The sequence below is a fragment of the Crinia signifera genome, chromosome 8 (assembly GCF_055691185.1).
Source record: "Crinia signifera chromosome 8, ASM5569118v1, whole genome shotgun sequence".
NCBI lineage: Eukaryota > Metazoa > Chordata > Amphibia > Anura > Myobatrachidae > Crinia > Crinia signifera.
The window spans coordinates 148,088,296-148,108,166 of record NC_139224.1 but is presented as its reverse complement, the minus strand read 5'-3'; the positions used below and the strand labels follow the sequence as shown (position 1 = coordinate 148,108,166).

The following is a 19,871-nucleotide window of genomic DNA, read 5'->3' as shown; positions in this document are numbered from 1 at the left end:
GTAACTTTTAGACCAATGCTTCCAGGTTTAATCCAGTCATACTATCTATAAGAGCTGAAAGAAACATCAGTAATGCAATTTGCACATAGATTGGTATGTTACATACTTTTCTATTGTCGCTACACAGATGATGCCCTGCTTCTATGGCGAGGATCAGAGACATAATTTAGGGAATATATGGATAATATCAATTCTCTCAACTGTCCCATCAAATTCACCTTTCAGATAAGTCTGGGTTCTGTACAGTATCTGGATGCTAACATTTACTACAAGGAGGGAAAAATCCAGACTGACATATACCAGAAAACAAACAGACCGCAACACGCTACTGGTGGCCGATAGCCATCACCCACCAAGCACAAAAAGGAGTCTACCCTATTCACAACTACTGAGGGTGAAACGGATAACGAGTGAGGAAGACGGACTCACAGGATATTTCCAAAAAATTTCAAGAGCGAGGATATTCGCAAACTGTCATCCAACAAGCCCTTGATAAAGCCAATAAAATCTGGAAAGAAGAATTATTACGTGTGAAACAACTGTCCCCTAATAAACAAGAAGACAACATCCGTTGGGTACGGAGCTATAATACAGCAGACAAAAAATTAATGAAAGTATCTAAAACACTCTGGCCCATGGTGCAGCATCTAAAACACTCTGGCCCATGGTGCAGCATCTAAAACACTATAGAGAACAGCAACTTAAATATACCCAAATTATGCCCTGCTATACCAGGGGACAAAACATCAGGATCTACTTGTTAGGATGGATGTGACTAAAAGAAAACAACCCCAAGTGCAAATGAAACAGGGGGGCTACAAATGTGTGGGCTGCAGGACTTGCAGTTACATAATATCAGGAAAATTCTTCTACCATCCTCACTCTGGACAGAGGTACACCCTCCAAGTACCAGTGACTTGTACCAGGTCTTACGTGGTGTACTTGATCAAATGCCCATGTGGCTTATGCTACGTGGGAAAAACCATTAGAACCTTCAGAATCAGAATGGCACTTCATTGTTTGGTAATTAAAGGAGCTCTAATAAAAAAAGATTATTACGTGTAACATGTTTACCCATATTGCTCTGTTTTCTCAGTGTTGCTGTGGCTTAGTGTTTTTAGTTTGTTATATGTTGCTAGGTGACTAGTCCCACAGAAGCCGGAATCGGAAACAGCGCAGAGACGTCACTCACTCTGCACCTTTGCCCGGATTCGTGGTCCAGTTTACGGCAAGCGTTCACTATGGCGTATTTAAGGTAAGACTTGTGTTATGTAGCTAACAAATTCTCATGTTTTTCGTCAATGGAGTGAGCACCATCTGTCCTGCTATCCTAATGTTGTTGTGAAGGCACCCATGTGGTATTATTGAAGGATGCTGTGCCGGACCCCCAGGTTCCTATATATAAATATATATATATATATATATATATAATCTTCCATATATGCCGGCACTCCAATTATATTCAGCAGCTTGGTCGGTGCACTCCCAATAAATTTGTATACTTCCAAGAATGAAGGCACACGACACAGGATAAACTTATTCACCGCAAGTGTATTCTGGCTAGTAACATCTAGCGCTTTCAGGGGATACAACCCCCGTCATCAGGATGGTAGCCACACAGGTACAATGACTACTGACTACACCATTGTACCTGTGTGGCTACCATCCTGATGACGGGGGTTGTATCCCCTGAAAGCGCTAGATGTTACTAGGTGAATAAGTTTATCCTGTGTCGTGTGCCTTCATTCTTGGAAGTATATATATATATATATATATATATATATATATATCGAGAGATGGGTGCTGAAAGATTTGTCTGGGACATATCAGTGTCTGGAAATCGGCGTTTGATGAATGTAGGAAGAACATTGTTCAAATGTAATAAACAAGTGTTTTTTTTCCTTTCGGTTTTTACGAAGACGAACGTTTTTGATAAAAGGGTTTTCAAATAATGGGTGAATGTGGGATTTGCGACATTTAAATAAACACAGATTTTTATTCTTTAGAGAAAAAAAAACATAGAATAGTGCACAGGGCAATCAATAAACAACTTGATCATCATTTGAGTGATTCAGTAATTAAAGTTATTGGTAAACTCTGATGAGGTCTTCTCCAGCTACAACAGACCCCACTGCAAAGAGCAGCCCTTTCCACACAAAATGATATTTGGAAAACAATAGTTGGAGCAATATCTCTTTTATTTTGGAGGAAGTGGGAGAATGGAGCGAGGAAACAGCATGAGACATTTATCAGTATTAGACTTTCTATAACTAGTTCAATTCAATTATTCCCTCTCCACGCTAAAAGCTAGGCACACAAAGTTTGTCTTGGTTGTGTAATGCATCAGTAAAGAGAGATACATTTATCAACATTATGCAGTGTTCATGCTTTGAGGGCAGGGAAATTCTCTTGTGGGCTTCAGCGGCCTTCGGTACCCACAGCCCTCGAACATCAAGTCAGCAGAGATTCTTCTATCATTTATACACATTAGTAAGAAGTTGAGTACAGAGTTTGTATTGCAAGACATTACTCTTTCTATGTATCAGTCCGGCGTAAAAACTACTGTAACTCTTGCCAGCTACTTTGTGGCACTTGCCTGAGCATGGTACAATGCTCAGGCACCGCCAATGCTGCATCAGAAATTATATTTGGTGGTCTATGTATCATTTATATTTGGTGGTCTATGTATCAAGGTGTGTAGCGGGTAGATTCCAAAATGCCTGTTTTTGCAGGTGGGAGGCTTGGCTGTGACCAGGGCCCCCCTTGCACTTGTCATTACTGGCCGCACAGAAGAATATTACACTGTCAAAACATAGAGTAAAGGCAGTATAAACTTGATCAATGGGAGGGGGGGGGGGGAATTAATTATATTTATATATATATATATATTCGATGGAGCGGCACTCCCAGGTCGTTCACCAATATTATCGATAAAACGGTGCCCGCCGTGTAATCACCTGCTCTCGCAGGTTGTAGATATGTTGTGGGGGACGGCGGCACTCGAAACCAAAATAATGACACCAGGAGACTGGATAAATCACCGACGTTTCCAAGCCGTTACGGCTTCTTTATCAAGGTGCAGAAGACAATTGTCAAACAGTGTAAAAGGTATTTAAATCCTTTTACACTGTTTGACAATTGTCTTCTGCACCTTGATAAAGAAGCCGTAACGGCTTGGAAACGTCGGTGATTTATCCAGTCTCCTGGTGTCATTATTTTGGTTTCGAGTGCCGCCGTCCCCCACAACATATATATATATATATATATATATATATATACACACACACATACATACCACATGAAAAGCCTGTGTTTGTCCCTCTGTACCTTACCTAGGATTGTAGGAGACCTCACAGGCTCAGTGCTGCCTCTGATTAGAAACCTTCCCATGACTAGGCTGCTACTGTCCTCCATGGGCCCGAGAGGCATGTAATGAGCTCTACCAATCAGAGCTCAGCACAAACCTCTCAGCCTCTGCCCTCTTGTGCAAAGTGTCATGGGACTTAGTCAACTCCCAGTAATGCACTGCACACTTGTGCACTCAGTGTGCCTTGGCTCTTGATGCTCAGCACCAATAATCATTGTCACATTGGCAGATAGGAGAACGGATGTCAGTACGGATGGTGTAATGGTTAGCATTACTGCCTCACAGCACTGAGGTCATGGGTTCAATAGCCGCCATGGCCCTAACTGTGCAGAGTTTGTATATTCTCCCCGTACTTGCGTGGGTTTCCTCCTGGTACTCCGGTTTCCTCCCACAATCCAAAAAATATACTGGTAGGTTAATGGGCTCCCCGAAAAATAAAATAATAATAATTAACCCTAGAATGTCTGTGTGTGCATGTACATGTGGTAGGGAATATAGATTGTAAGCTCCACTGGGGCAGGGACTGATGTGAATGGTCAAATATTCTCTGTAAAGCGCTGCGGAATATGTGTGCGCTATATAAGAAACTGCTAATAAATAAATAATAAATAGGAGAAGCTGCAGCACTACCCCACTCCCATGCACAAAACCTTTAGGTAAAAAAAATATGCTGACCACAGGGGGCCCCTAGGGGGTTCAGCATTTCAAGCTTTTCTGCTTGCTTCGAAAGGAAGTGGGCAGAGCACACAGAAAGGAAGTGGGTGGAGCACTCAGAAAGGAAGTGGGTGGAGCACCCATTCTTCTGGGAGACTATTATAAAAATCGTGAGTATCCTGCAATTTCCAGAAGAGTAGGTAAGTATGACACACTTTCCTCTACATCCATAATCAATGGGTATGTTACCTGGGGCGGGATGTACTAACAGGAAAATGCGGTAAAACACCCGTTTTACCGTATTTCCCTATGTATTAAAACCCCGCCGCCCCGTCAACGCATTGTAGGGTATCGCCGATACCCTATAGAAGCCTATGGGCTTCTTTTGCCGCCCGCGCGCACCCCCCCCCCTCCTTTGATCTCCTCCTCCCCCAGGTGTCACAGCCAGGAGGACATCCGGCTTCAGGGGGGAGGAGGAGACGCAGGGGGACGCTGGCAGCCGCCGGGAGGTGACGGAGACCCCTGCAGACCACATCACAGGTATCGCGGGGGTCTAAGTCACCGCAACCCGATGCTAGCCACATATGTTAGTACATATGTGGCAAACTTGCTGGATATGGAGAGAGGGAGCTAAGAATACAGAGATTGGAGGTGGCAGCAGATAGGGACTAAGCCGTCATTTTGATTGGCTTTTAACTAATATGGTTAATACTTTAGTAACTACTTGCATAAACTTGGTGCACATCCTACTGTGGTAGAGCTGGATTCCACCACCGCAGCGCACACATGGAAATACGTACTTTTCTGTACACATTTTAACTCTATGTATTTTAATTAAAAATGTATCCATCAATACAGATGGAGCGCCTGTCAGCCAGCCTTTAGAATCGCCAGAACTCCTGAGCTGGTGCAGGCTGGCGGACAGAAGCTCCATCTGAAGGGGATGCCTGAACGTCTCACACGCACGCGTGCCCGACGGTGAGCAGATTCCATGCCCATCTCCGCTTCAGGGAGACGGGCAGGGCGAGTGGGGGGTGCTGGGAGCTACGGAGGAGGACGTGGCAGCAGCGGGGAGCAAGCTGAGGGTGGCGGGCTTCGACAGAACGGGGCACACGAGCATTTCATGCGGGCGTGCCCCCTTCTGTCAGATGGCGCACAGCGGCGGTTGGCGATTCTATGGACAGGAGCAGCTCCTCCATCTGTACATTCAGGGCTCTTAATGCAAATTTGCAATTTGTGGAATGAGGACAATAATGGCGAAATCATTCTGTGTGAAGTTTTTGGGGTCCCAATGAAAGACGCAAATGCCGGCGTGGTGGATCGTGTAAAATGCCACAGTGCAAAAATGTGACCATTTCACCAAAGTGTTTTACATTTATGATTCACCTCTAACCAACTGCAGATTGATTTGTTTTCATTTCTTTTGTCCCAGGTCCCAGCCTTTAGCTTTCATCATTCGATGTTTCGTTACAAGAACAGAGACTTGTATGTTTAACTGATGATGTCTGCAGGGAACAAATTCAGGAATTTAGTGTAAAATATTTGCAATTCGCTAGGAACATTTACATGATTCAAGAAGAGAGTGTGTTGCATTAATAGGCTGCGCACAAGATGAGGAGAATGTAAAACCAATTCCCACGTTTACCATCCAACGTGCTAGAGGCTGAAAATAACACCAATAAAATGTGAGCACATTGTGATTGGAATGGTCACAGAGCGGCAGTGCATCCTGGACATGCTGAAATGCCAGTGCTGTGGGCACACTGTGGCAGTGTATTACAGTCCTACAGCCTAGTAGAAGAGGCTCAGAGGGGCAGTGAATCACAGACCTACTCCAAGACGAGGAGCTTAATGCTGCAGTGCATGCTGGGAGAGCTGTGCTTTCTCTTGCTGAGTGTGACAAACGCATTGCACTCCCTGGGAGGAGGTGGATTCCTAGTGGCACTGCATTCTCAATGTTCTCTGCTGGCTTCACCTGTGCATTAGAAAAATTCCACTTCCCTGAAATGGAATAATTATCAGTATTGTTCCATGGTGTAATATAATGTTACACATACACACACTTTAACGCCCTCACTACTGAGGGTTCTTACTCTTATTTTCACACATATTCTAACATCGATATTAACTATTTGAGAGCCAACGCTGCTGTGAGACGTGCAAAATATCCGATAAAAATTCCTGCATTTTTTGGGGGGACAATATTTAACTAAACTTCATTTAATTCATTTAATTAATTTCATATCATTTGCCGGCAATAACTAAAGTGATTCATATTCCTTGTCTACTGCCCCAGGCATTTTTAGTGGATATTTTGCACATCCCTCACGGCAACGTTGGCACTCAAAGGGCAGGATGTACTAAGTGGAAAAATGCAGTAAAACCCTGTTTTTGGGAGTTTTACCGCATTTTCAAATGTACTAACACCCGACCCCCCCCCCCCCCCCCCGTTTTTGCCGGGCAGGGTATTGCCACCCCATAGAAGCCTATGGGCTTCTATTGCAGCCCGCCGCAACCCACTGCCTCTGCCAACCCCCGCCCCAGATACCAACTCCCCTCCCACTGGCTTACCTTCCTCTAGGTCCTCCTGGACCCGGAAGGTAAACTCCTTCATTCTGGTTGCAGGGGGAGGAGGAGGCGTTGGGGACAGCCTGTTTAGGCTTCCCGAAGGAGACCCCCCACACACCACATGTTTCGCAGGGGGCCTCCATTACCACAATGCGATGCTAGCTGCATATATTAATACATTTGCGGTAGCATCACTGGGGTCCGGTGGCGGCGATGTATTTTAATACATCCCACCCAAAGAGTTCATGATTCTTTTTGTGTAGTACCCACACCAAATTTACCTTATGAATGCCAATGTCACCATCTGGAAACCACCCTGGCCATCCTGCGACTCTCCAACTGCATTTTTTACAAGCGGGAAGATGATAGGAGGGGTTTTTATGTGGCCGTTGATAGGAGGGGTTTTTATGTGGCCCTTTGTTGCGGATGACAAGTTCGACAAGAATGAGCTGTGAATGGGGCAAGAGTACTTTAAGAGAGGAGGAAGCCTGTGTGCAGCCTTCTCTGTCCAGGCCCCTCTACAGGCAGCTGCGCCGCACTTTACAGCGTAGTAGAATCTGAGCACTGCTGCCTTCATTGCAGGACTCTGGAGGGATATGTCTTAAAAATGAGTGTAGTGTGGGCCCCGCGTGCACTACGCACATTGCAAGCATTATAATAAGTACACCAAATTCTTCCAGTGTACAAGGTATTGCAATAGACAGAGATGCCAGAAGGGGGAGAGCAGGTAGTGATTACATTGGCCTGCCTTTGTCTAAGCGGCCCTGCATGCTGTGGAAGAGCACAAATGTCCCGCTCTGACCACTCCTTCCAGAACTTGGTCACACCCCAGCTCTCCTGGGCCCACAGATTGTAAGTAAAGTCATAATTTGTTTTATGGTGCCCTTTGAGAGCATATAAGGGGATGACCTGTATACAGTAGATGCCTGGGGGCAAGATTCTTAAACACAACATCAATCCACTTCATTGGGCAGGAGGGTGGTGTCCGCAGAGGCACTGGTACTAATTACCCAGGCCCAATGGGGCCCTTGGGCAGCTCCTGAGGATAACGTGTGTTCCAATTTACATCAAGGCACCGTGCAAAGTATTTAGCATTTTCTCCTTTTGTAGTGGGTATGGTCATGCCCCTTAGTACCTGTGTCCCCATGTATTTATCAGCAGGGAGGCTAGTCTACTCTCCTGGAAGTGCAGGAGGAGTTCCTGGCATTTGTCTTCTAAACACTTTGGGACAGTAGGCAAGAATGAATAAAAGTTATATATTAGAATATACGTGTTGTGTAGTGCTAAGGACATGTGATGCACTTTATCATTGGGATATGTTTGCAAATTCCCATCCGGAAAAATGAAACCAAACTTTTACCTGTCAGAAGAATTAGGTCAATTAAATAAAATACCCTTCTGATACTAATAAGCTAAATGTTTCAAGCCAAAGACGTTGAAGTGGTTTAGGGTTGTGGACAGGGTTGAAGTGGTTTAGGGTTGTGGACAGGGTTGAAGTGGTTTAGGGTTGTGGACAGGGTTGAAGTGGTTTAGGGTTGTGCTAGGTGATGCTATCACCTTCAGTACTCACAGGGCTGTAAGGACGGTAGTGTGGCCAGTTAGGTATGGATGGAAAGGTCTACAGCAGGGGTGGCCAAACCTGTCCTCAAAATCTACCAACAGTTCGTGTAGATCAGTCAACCTGTGGATCTATAGTAGGAATGAATGCAGCAGGTTGGACAATGTGACAGTAATGACTACAGCTGTGCACCAGCTAGGTGATTTGGAAAACGTGGGCCGTTGGTAGATTTCAAGAACCTGTTTGGCCACCCCTGGTCTACTATGTCTAGGCCGATAATCATTAAGTTGGCCTGCAAAAGGTCGACATTGACAAAATGTTAACACAAGCAAAATGTTGACATGAAGAGGGTTGACACATGCAAAGGTTGACATGAGTTTTTTTGGTGTCAATGTGGACACCTACTTAGTGTAACGCGTACCCTGGCATGGCTCGCTTCAATCACTTCATGATACCCAACCGAAGTCCATGTTAAAGTATGAAAAAGTTTCCCAAAAATTAGGAAACAAAATGTGGAGAAACTCATGTCCATTTTTTTTGCACGTGTCAAGATTTTTATATCGACCATCAACATTTTGTCATTGTCAACCTTTTGGTGTCAAAAACAGCTGGTGCGGCTGCACCGGGAGGAATCCGTCCTACATACCTGACATCCAATGTCTCCTGGCTACTATGTCTCTTAGAGTGCTGTGCTAGTCGGCGAGAGGAGTGTCCTCAGAATAGTTCAGCCCTCCCAGCATTTGGAACCAATTAAAAATGTCCACGGAGGAGCCCACAAGGGGATTGAGTGACAGGGAAAAGGGGCGGGGCTGCGGCAGCACGGCTGACAGTTTACAGGACTGAGAAATCAAAATTCTCCTTTTAATTTTTCCCGCCTTCTATCAGCAATCCTGTTTGTCGATTGCCGAGGGATGGCAGCTTATGAGACCATCTTTGCTAACGACCCGCCAATACCTTAATATGGACCTGTAGCCATTATTTTTATTATTACAAAACAACACAAATAAATTGACCCTTTCACTTCCTTCCCAACTGTCATCAATCAGCGAGAGAAAGTAACAGCGGATTTGAAGCCTAGGTAAAAACACAGCGAGCTGTCAGGCTCAGCTGCCGGCCGTAGCGCTTTCTGAAAAGGTCACCCAGACATTATAACATGTAAACAGTGGAGATATTAGCTGCGAGTGGTGGAAACTTTCTAACCTTCACAGTAAAAACCTTAAATTATTTTTGAAGTGTAAATGAAACCCAGCTCTCCAATGATAGATGTGGAGCGTGGAATTGTATTAGACAAATGGCAGTAACATTTTAATAGTTATTACCTTCGAAACCCCTGGGGATCTCCAGATGGCAGAGAGTAAAGTCAAACGTTTAGAAATTCCTCTAGATAAAGAAAAGAAAATCTTTCCAGCATTGGGGGATGGGGACTCTCAGGCTTTCAGAAATCGTAATTTCTGTATGATATTGCCGCGGTGAGATTTTGCCGATGGCGTTCGCAATAACAGAATCTACTAAACATTTGCGTCATAATGTCAGTTTCAACCGTTCTGCTCCCCTTAAAGAGTCATTTGTCTGTAATAGGAGTATTTACCGGGATATATACAGAAAATGAGTGTATTCGTATTATTTTAGGGCTCTGTGGTAGATGTAGGTAGATGATTTCAAAAAAAGGACAGCCATCAACCAATCAGCTTCTAGATATCATTTTATAGAGTGCACTACATGATAGCTAGCATGAGATAGGTCATACTTGCCTACCCTCACAGAATGACTGGGAGGGTCCCAGAATTCAGGTCCCCCTCCTGGCCCCCCAAAAAGGGGGGCAAGTCCCCCGGAATGTGGGTAGTCTCCTGTATCCCCCTCTCGCGGGGGTGTCCTTGGGGCCAAATGACCCAATTTGCGTAATTGTAGCCCCGCCCACTGCTGTGCAATGCCTGAAATAACATCATTGCACAGCGGGGACATGTCCACGAGAACGCGATCGCGCTGGCCATGCTCCCAACCTGATTGGCAGCCCCATTCCGCCCCCTTTTCCGGCCCGTCGGTGGATTAAAGTCGACATGCATAAGGTTGACCACTGAAAGTCAACAGGGCTGTTGTTTAGGTCCACGCCTTAAATAGGTTGACATGGGTCAGAAAGGTTGACACAAGCAGGTAGACAGTCAAAAGGTGGACATGAGTTTTACACATTTTTTTGTCCTGAATGTCGATTTAGTGTACAAGGACACCATCTAGGTGTGCGCTGCGTTCGCCATGCTGCGGGCACTATTTTAATCTCCCACCATGCAGTATTGGGTGGTAAGGCATGAAATATCGCCTGTTGGCACATTTCGGCTCAAATAAATGGGAAAAAGGCAACATGTTGCTATGGGTAACATCCAACTTTCAATAGAACCACCATTTTAATAAATACACCCCTTATTGTCACTTTTCCCATATTCCCACCTATGGCTAACTGGGCACTGAGAGGCCTGGATTAGCTTCCTCTTTTCTTTTAATAAATGGGGTAGAAGGGTCCCCCAAACCATATTGCCTAGGGAAACATATTCTACAAATTGACCCTGCTGACCAATAGTCACGCAGCAATGGGGAATGGCATGCTGGTTGTACTGTCTTGCGACACGAGCGGTGCCTTCTTGTGATGCGGTTCTCAGCATCTGACCCTCTCCACTGCCTGAACAGGAGCCTGGCACAGGGCCATCTTTCCCACTGGGCTGGGTAGGCTTCTGCCCACAAGCATAGGGGCCCCGGAGCAGCCTCTAGGTGCCCATACACGATGCGATTGCACCATGCGATGCAATGTGCGCTCCCGCGGTCAATTCATCGCACAGAGCAAAAAGTATATGCTGCACCTACTTTCTGTACTGTCTTCTAATCGCATCGCATGCAAAGCGCATGCAATCCGATGCGATATAGTTCAAAACGCATGGGAAAAATTTCACCATGTATGGGCACCTTAAGGCAGTGCAAATCATGAATATAAAAATAAAATGTTGCTTACGGCAATCCTGTTAGCGCTGGCCAGCATTGCACTGAATGGTTCAAGCTTCTGCCTATTCACCCTGGTTAAGATGCAGTTAGTCATCTGCAGTTCCTGGGTGATGCCCAGCTTCCTCCTCCAACATACTGAGCGGCCATAATGTGCAATAAGGGGTCACATAGTGTGGGCATAATGTGTAATAGGGGGCCATACTGTGTAATAAGGGATCATGCTGTGTGGGCATAATGTGTAATAAGGGGCCATACTGTGTGATAAGGGACCATACTGTGTGGGCATGATGAAAAAAAAATAGCACCTACATTAGGAATCTGCCCAGTGTCAGGTAATGTCAGTGCTCTCTAAACTGCATTTGAAATTAGCAATGGTTTAAATTGTGCATGAAATGCCACTGTTTTAAGGCAAACCAATCTCCCCGAAGCTGCCAGCCTAATAAAGGTCAGCATGTAGATGCAAATCGAGTGCTGGGCTTTACTCTGGCTGCTGTTATCAGTGCCGGCTGTAAGCATTGCATATCATACATACAAAGTTGTTCCTGCACGTGAGGGTCTCCTCTCTCCTAGGTAAGGCAATGTTTTAGTTTTAAAAATCAATGAAAGAGATAGGAATACTGGCGGCACCCGGTAACCTTTCCCATCTTAGTCCCGCTGGAGAAGGTGCTAATGAATTGTAAATGTGATAGCTATCTCTACAGTAACTTCACCGTGGTCTCTTTAATGTATAACAGAATTTTATGCCTTACTACTTTCCCAACAGCTCATCCCATCAGAAGGAACTACATTATACATTTCAGTATATAAATGGGAAAAATCATACTAAATAGGTGCATAACATTACAAAAGGCCCTGCATGCTTCTATATTCATAAGTGACCTTTACTGTTACATTTACCAGTAGATCATCCAAACCTTTAGATAATGAGATGCGGGAATCTTTTTAGCATTTCACCCCAAACTACCTACAGTGAGATGGGATATCTGACGTTGTCCATCAGAAAGGTGTCAATGCTCAGAACATACAGTATAGTACAGGCCTGGTCCACCCGTGACTCTCCAAGCAGTTGTAAAACTACAAATGATAGCTGCCTACCCTCCTGCATTCTGCAGGAGACTCCCTGAAATAGCAGCGATCTCCCTCTCCCCTCATTAGTCTAGCAATCTCCCTTATGTCACCTAGCCCACATTAATCATAAGCACCATTAGCACTTTACCAAGTATAGTATCTCTTACTAACTGCTTTGGGGCTCATCTACATTTGGCTATACAGTATGTTTACAGTCCCATCCTGGCTGGCGGATCGCCAGAACGTCCGCCCTGGCGACCCGCCAGCAGCCGCCCCAGCGAATACACTGAGACGCGCGTGCGTCTCACGCGCATCTCAGTCTCCAGCGCGACGGAAACCCTGTCTGTCTCCGCCTCCAGGGAGACGGACAGGGTTAGGGGGGGATGCGGGCAGGCGGCGGGGACCCCGGGTTACCGCCGGCAAGCCGGCGGGGACCCGGGGGAACGGATGGAAGCGCCGTCGGAAGGGGACGCGCGCGCCTCTCGTGCGCGCGCGTCCCCTTCTCACCATCGCCATGGCGCTGGCGGGGGATGGCGGCTGGCGACGCCAGCGCCATCCCCTGCCAAGATGGGACCTGCCCCATCTGTAAGTCATTTTACAAGATTCCTCTCAGATGCAGCAGTACACACCCAGGCTTCTAGGTGCCACATTCACAATCTCTTTTCACAATCTCTCCCTATGTGGAACTAGACACACCCTTTGGGAGTAAAATTATATTACCAACTATAATCTCCCTGAAACTAGTTTTCAAAAATAGGCAAGTATGCTACAAATCCCAGTGTACTTTACAAACTGATCAGTGGGAGCAGGGGCTGGCTGGTAACTTTCAGCCGTGGGGGCAAACACAAGCGAGTGGCCCGGGCTTCTCTATTAGCACACATATATACAGTGGTAGAAGTGGACATTTTAAAATGGGTCTTCCCTGTATACTGTATGTAACTCTCTTAGAGGCCTATATATTTGCTGCTAATTCCCCGAAAACACCAGTTTTCAGGGGTTAGCTGCAAATATTAAGGTTTCTATGGGGGATGCGATGCTGCCTGATGTACAAGTATCGGGCAGCATCGCATAAAGTCCCTAGGCTACCGCCATTCTGACATGCCAGTAGCCCATAATAGCCTATAGGCTACACACCGCACTCCCGGCGGGTCAGTGTGTGGTCTGCACAGGTTGGCGCTAACAGTGCATACACAGACCCCGCAGCACTTGGCTGAGCGCATTGCAGTGGCCGCATGCAGGAACATACATGCCACCGATAGGATTGCATATTTCAATGCATTCCTTGGCAGTAAAATTCCGCCCATATTGCATTGTATATGCCATCCTTGTTGAATGGGCCTCTAAGTCACAAAGCACACACAGACACCGACATCAACACACTGATACTGACACACAGACACTGACATGGACACAAAATGCTGACCGACGATCACACACACTGATATACACATAGATGCAGACACTGACACACAAATACTGACACAGACAGCTGCTGACACACTGATACGCAGACAGAAGCTGACAGATTGACACTGACAGACGCTAACACACAGGCATTGACACGTGGACACACAGACAGGCAGTTACACTTGACAAATGCTGGCACATTGACACAGCCAACGGGTGGGGAGAGTGGGCATTGACACGTGGACACACAGACAGGCAGTTACACTTGACAAATGCTGGCACATTGACACAGCCAACGGGTGGGGAGAGTGGCCTTAAATTAATCTTACCATAAGTATAGCTTCACACACTCTAATTCACTGATAGGCCTCTCTGTCCAAGGTAGCAGCAGCTGCATTAAATCAGCTCCTCGGTGTCTTGGGGGGCGGAGCTTATCTCGGCTGATGACTAAGTTGACAGGAAATGGAGGCAGGGGAAGTGACCTGTGGGAAGGCTGCTGGCTGCACCCAATAGTAAAGCAGGCAGTGCTCAACAAGCTCTTTCGTGGCTATCAGGTAAATACAATCAGCACAGCAGTGGCCCCAATGCTGCATAACTCTACTGGCCCGGGGGACACATGGCTAAAAACGGTCACAGCTCAAAGTGCATGTAAAAACTGTCACAGCCCAGAGTGAAAGTACACTGCAGAAGCCGTCATTTTGATGGGCTTTTAACAATTGCCACTTTAATACTAGCATATACTGTAACACCTTTCATACCCCCTAAAGGACCATACACACTGCGATATTCTTCTCCACACTGTGCAGTGCGCCGGGTGCCCAGAAAGCTCTGCTGTTACACTCATGTAACTATCCGGGCAATGGCATATGCATTGCTGCCGCTGGCTCTTCTTGTGCTGTATAATATATTCTTATGATTGTGTAACTCCTCATTGCTCTATTGGCAAATCTCTTACTTAGCATATTTCTCCACATTTATAGCCTGTGAGACTCATTGGTCTCTGAAGGTTTATTGCTCAGTATGACTTGTGTGCAAGTGAGATGTCCTCTCATGCCACCAGTAGAAATGTTATCAGTTTAACGCTTTCGTTCCTGGACAGAAGGGGCGGGCCCCGGGGCCACCAGCTTCTCTGTGCATGCACAGAGGGACTTCCCCGTGATAAAAGAGGAAGTCCAGGCCGTGGTGAGGATTGCAAAGGGCAGCTCTTTTAGGGAGTATAGAGCCAGTACATATGCGATGAGCATCGGTGCTGCTGCTTGGTACATCCTGCCCATAGAGTTTTACCTGGTTGTTTGCTCTTACCTGAAATATCTATAAATCAAGCCCAGAGACATTCCAGGGGATCCTACTATCTATGATCTACAGCCTTGAGAAATTAGGGTTCTCAGGGCTGTAGGTGAGAACCTGGGAAAAGATGATATTTCCATAACTTTAAGGTTTAACAGTACTTCCCCACCAGGGACATTGGGATGGCCAGGAGGGTCCCAGAAATTGGGTCCCCCTCCTAGCCCCCCAGAAAGGGGGACAACCCTCCTGCATAGCATTCCATCTCCGTGATCAAGTCATTGTAGCCCCTCCCCACGCAGCGCAATGCCTGAAATACCGGCATTGCATGGCAGGGACATGGCTAAAATGCCGCGATCACTCTAGCCACGCCCCCAAACAGGGCAACCTGTCCGTGGCTCCACCCCCAAACCTTCCCTTTTCGCTCCCAGCGATGGCCCCGTCCCCGAGCTGGCTGCTTTCTCCCAGAGAGGGCAGCCAAAAAGTCAGCAAGTATGTGATACATATAAAACAAAAGCCTGTTAAAATGATGGCTTCTGCCACGTACTTTCACTTTGAACTGTGACAGTATTTACTTTCACTTTGAGCCAAAACAGTTTTAAACCCAGAAACTCTCTACCCTTCCCCCGGTCCCTATCTGCTCCTACCTCCAATCTGTCTTCACATTTCCCTCTCCCCATATCCAGCAAGTCTGAAACAGAACAGTGTCCCTACAAAAATGACTTTCACTTTCTGTTATGACATCTTTTAGCACACAAAGGAATCATTTGATCTGTCGAGCGGCCTCTAGTGGCCAGTGCCGGTACTGCACCTCATAGAGGTGAGGAGCAGTTAGCCTTTTATACATATACTAAAATATACAACCCTACACTAACTATAATAATACGTGTTCCTTAGTACTCATTTATTTCTTCACGCAGATACCATTGCGAAGGAAAATGCAGATCTCCAGCAATGTTTCATTATCTGTCGCCCCCAATATCTTCCATTGTACAACAAGCTTCAGTTACGGAGCGTGCCGGAAATTCAGCGCAGTAATTGTCGGCCCCTGATTTCCATTCTTTGCATTGTCTTCTAACAAACGACTTGCATTATAATCACAAAGCTATTAGTGAGAAGCAGCCTCAAGTCACAAGTGCCAGCAATTCTCGCTACGGCTATAAATCACTGTGAGGTTCTCCGAGTATCTGCCGGGAGAGAATACTGTATCACCGGCTCCAAAACGCCAATTCTGCTGTGCTTGGTATAGATTTAGCTCAAAAAGATTTAATTAATGCCAGACACACCATTTAACATCTAACCTTTAAAGTGTTAAGGAAATATGGGCTGCAATATAGGAACACGCTATGATTTCAAATAATATAATTCTCAGGAGGGGCTGAAGTTACTATCGATGACCTGGGAATAAAGCCAATGCGTTGTATTTAGACTATTCATCGCTGCACGTCTCCTGGAAGCTCTGCTATAGATTTCTATGCTACATTCATATTAATGTGGACAATAGGTAAAAACTATATGCAACGAGGGACTGCACGGGTCAAGCAAGATGTAAGGGAAGAAGCATAGTCCACGTGATTGGTCACAAACGCATAGAGAGTTTTAAAGGGCTTCCAAAGAGATTGCCTACTAGTATAGGTGTACTGTGCCAGCATTGGAACTTCAGGGTCGATTCAGCAAGCGGGTAAACGATGACCCACCGAAGCGCACCCACCCCCGCCAAGCAAATCTTAGTTTATACCGCATTAGCCAATATGATGATGCAGAGCCTATGGGCTTCTTTCTGCGTGCCGTGTGAGGGATCTGACAAGGATTCCTACCAGTATGCCCCGCAGCCACCGGCGTCAGTCTGCGCACGCCCAGTGGGACACTCGTGTTGCAGACCCGGAAATCCAGACATGGCACGCAGCTCTTTTTGGGAACATTTGCATATTTAAACACAGCAGCTGCATCCAGTGCTCCAGCTGCTGTATGCACGGTGTCCATCTCTGAACCGGTCCCCTAAAACTCCACTCCCATCACCTCCAACTACTAGCAGTCCTCATCAGGTGTCCTTGCCCGAGCAAGGAACAGTGTATAACTACTGGATTACCTAGTTTTAACTCGTCGTCTCGGCTAGTGACCTTGACTATTTAACTCCTGTACAAACCTGTCCTTGATCAGTCTCTGACATCAGCTATTTACTATACTGTATAATATTTTACCTACGTTAAAAAAACCTTGAAGAATAAAATTACTTTATTATATTAAATTGAAACAAATCTCAGCTGGGAAGGGTGGTGCCGCTCATTGAGCCTTTCTGTGCATCACTTACATCAACCAGTGCCCAGTACCCATCTACTGTGCCAACCTGACACCTTTTAACTGGCCAGGCCTGTAGCAGAAGTTACAGCAACCGGCTTTCCAATTGTGGACAGAAGGACAGGTATCAATGCCCGAACATGTTGTTATAGGCCGCAATGGTCACGTGTTACTCCCCCCTGGATCTTATCGAATGTAGTTCTGTATTGTTACACCCCCTGCTTACCATGTGTGTGTCATAAGAATGAACAATTGTTCTGGTAATAACCAATATACTGCTGGAGAGTGACGCTTCTGTGAGGGAACGGAACACGGCTCTTGTTCTCCGCAGCTCAGTTCTGACTAATTTTCTTAGCAGTAAATTAGCATTTTAATGATTCATTCTCTGCATGATTTTAAATCCAGCAAATTGGGTTACGGCAAAACAAATGTTCCCTGATCCTGGCCATACTCCGCATGAAACCAATATTATGCAAACCAGCAATGGAACAGAAGCAATCCTGACACCGTACATTAGAGAGGGGCTTTATCACTATACATTAAAGTAAGGTCTTATCTGTCCATAGAGAACATTGACTTAAAGATAAACAGTATATTAATCTGCATGAAAGCAAATAAAACCGCTCACTTCAGATGACAGATCCGTTAAAGGAAAGATATTATTGATTTACAATCTAGCTGTCAAATCCCTCGGTTATGTCTGTTCTCATTAATGCTTTTGAAGGGTTTCTATCTGGTGATTGGTGCAAATTGTAGACCTTATTTAACTCCTGTACAAACCTGTCCTTGACCAGTCTCTGTTCGCAGCAGGGCTGCGTTCGCACGGGGACCGATGTTGTTTTACTGAACATGCGCATTTCTGCACATGTGCATAAGCAGGATCCGTGCACCCACGGCGAACAGACCCTGGACAGCGGGCCGGAGTGGTGTGTGGGGCAGCCCAATTAGCATATCGGAATGCTCAGCTGGGAGTTCATGCTAATGAGGCCATGACATGGGTGTGGGGGGCGGGCAGCTGACATCACCGGCTGGTCGTGACCATCGAAAGATGTGGGTAGACCCTGTCGGTGACCATTGAAAGATGTGGGTGGATCCCCTGGCCTGCGAATGGATGTTACTGTGTAACTTTCATTGCGCATGCCCTGCGTGCAAATTGCTCTTGTGAATGGGTGGCAGCAGATGTACTGGTGCACCAGGTAAGGAATTCAATGGCCTCCCAGATGGAAAGGAGGTGGCCAGAGATGGTTCAATCCAGTAGGGCTGGTCCGGACTGCAAACCCAAATGGGCAAGTGGAAAGTGGGCAAGCACCAACTGACGCGTTTCGCCGCTCCTGGCAGCTTTATCAAAGGTGTAGTGCTTGTAAGCATGTGTCGTTATATATATATATACCTTTCGCAATGTGATTGACAGGAAACCCGGTTATTTGTGCCAAATTTTGGCCAGCCACTTGGACTCATGGACGGTGTCTCTAAATGCATTTTGAAGGTGGGCAGCTGCCTGCTGCAGGTGGCTGACTTTACAGGAAGTCAGCCGCCTGCACCGACCTCAGACCGTTTTTTGCAAATATAGGACAGCCAAGACTGACGTATGTTTGCGAACAGGGTCGGAGACGATCGACTGTTTTAACCCACATAGGCTCCCCCTGAAACCTAGAACGTTGGGGTGCCTTGAAAACCGCATTTGGGAACCTCTAGCTTAGGCATAGAAGAGACAGTAGACAGTAATGTAGTGTGAAATAACATTGCAACATGGTAATCCTAATATCAGCCAAAGCATCCAAATGTGTGCACTTGTGTATGTGACAAACACTGTCTGCACCTCCTCCCCCAGCTCTTTAGTACCCTGATGACCCCACAACATGGTAACATTTCCCCTTACACAGAACAAGCAGAGATGAGGGGGAGATTCTGCGCTAGAACATTACCAATCCTTCTTCATGAAATAAATGTTTTCAGGGATTCTGGAGCACCCTCTGCTGTCATTGTTTTGAGTAGTATGAAATTAATATTAGCTTGGAGAAAAGGGTAATTATTTCACCTGCTTAATTATTTGCACCTATAATTAGTGTTTTTCCTGCTGAGAGCCATAAACAGAAGCAATTATGCTTGGTAACAATGCTGATTGATATCGAGGTAAATGTGAGAACAATAATCTTTGTTCCTGCTGTGTATGTGGAATATAAAGCGTTATTCTCTTCTCTGGATCATCACAGGTAAAATCGGACAGATTGAGGTCCACGTGCTGTTCGCACAATTATTATCTGCGCCTTATGGGCCTGATGTGTACCTGCAGGCAAAAGCATCCTTATTAATGGAATCCAAGGAATAGATGCATGCATAGGCAGGGGCGCCGACAGGTTGTCTGGGCCCTGTGAAAAAAAATAAACAAAAGGGAGAGAAAGGACAGACTGCTGCTGCAGTTGTCTCTCCTCCCAGCTCAGCACATGGAACTGAGCAACGTGCGCTGAACTACTGTAGGGAGAGAGGATTTGCTGTGGTGGCAGCCTGACATCTCTCTCCACACTGCCCGGCTCCCTGCAACGGGGGAGGAGGGAGCAGGACCGCGGCCTCTCCAGCAGACCCGGGCCCTGGTAAAAAGTACCCCCCACCTCTTGACGCCACTGTGCATAGGAGTAAAACTTGATATGTGTCTGACTCCTTATCATGTCCCCCCACTGC

General features: G+C 46.2%; 1 protein-coding gene across 3 annotated transcripts in view; it reads left to right on the top strand.

Annotated features, from left to right (window-relative positions):
* Positions 1-19,871, top strand: part of LOC146026580 (cytosolic carboxypeptidase 6-like) — a 1,552,889-nt gene that overhangs the window by 1,468,721 nt on the left and 64,297 nt on the right. The window lies entirely within an intron of this gene.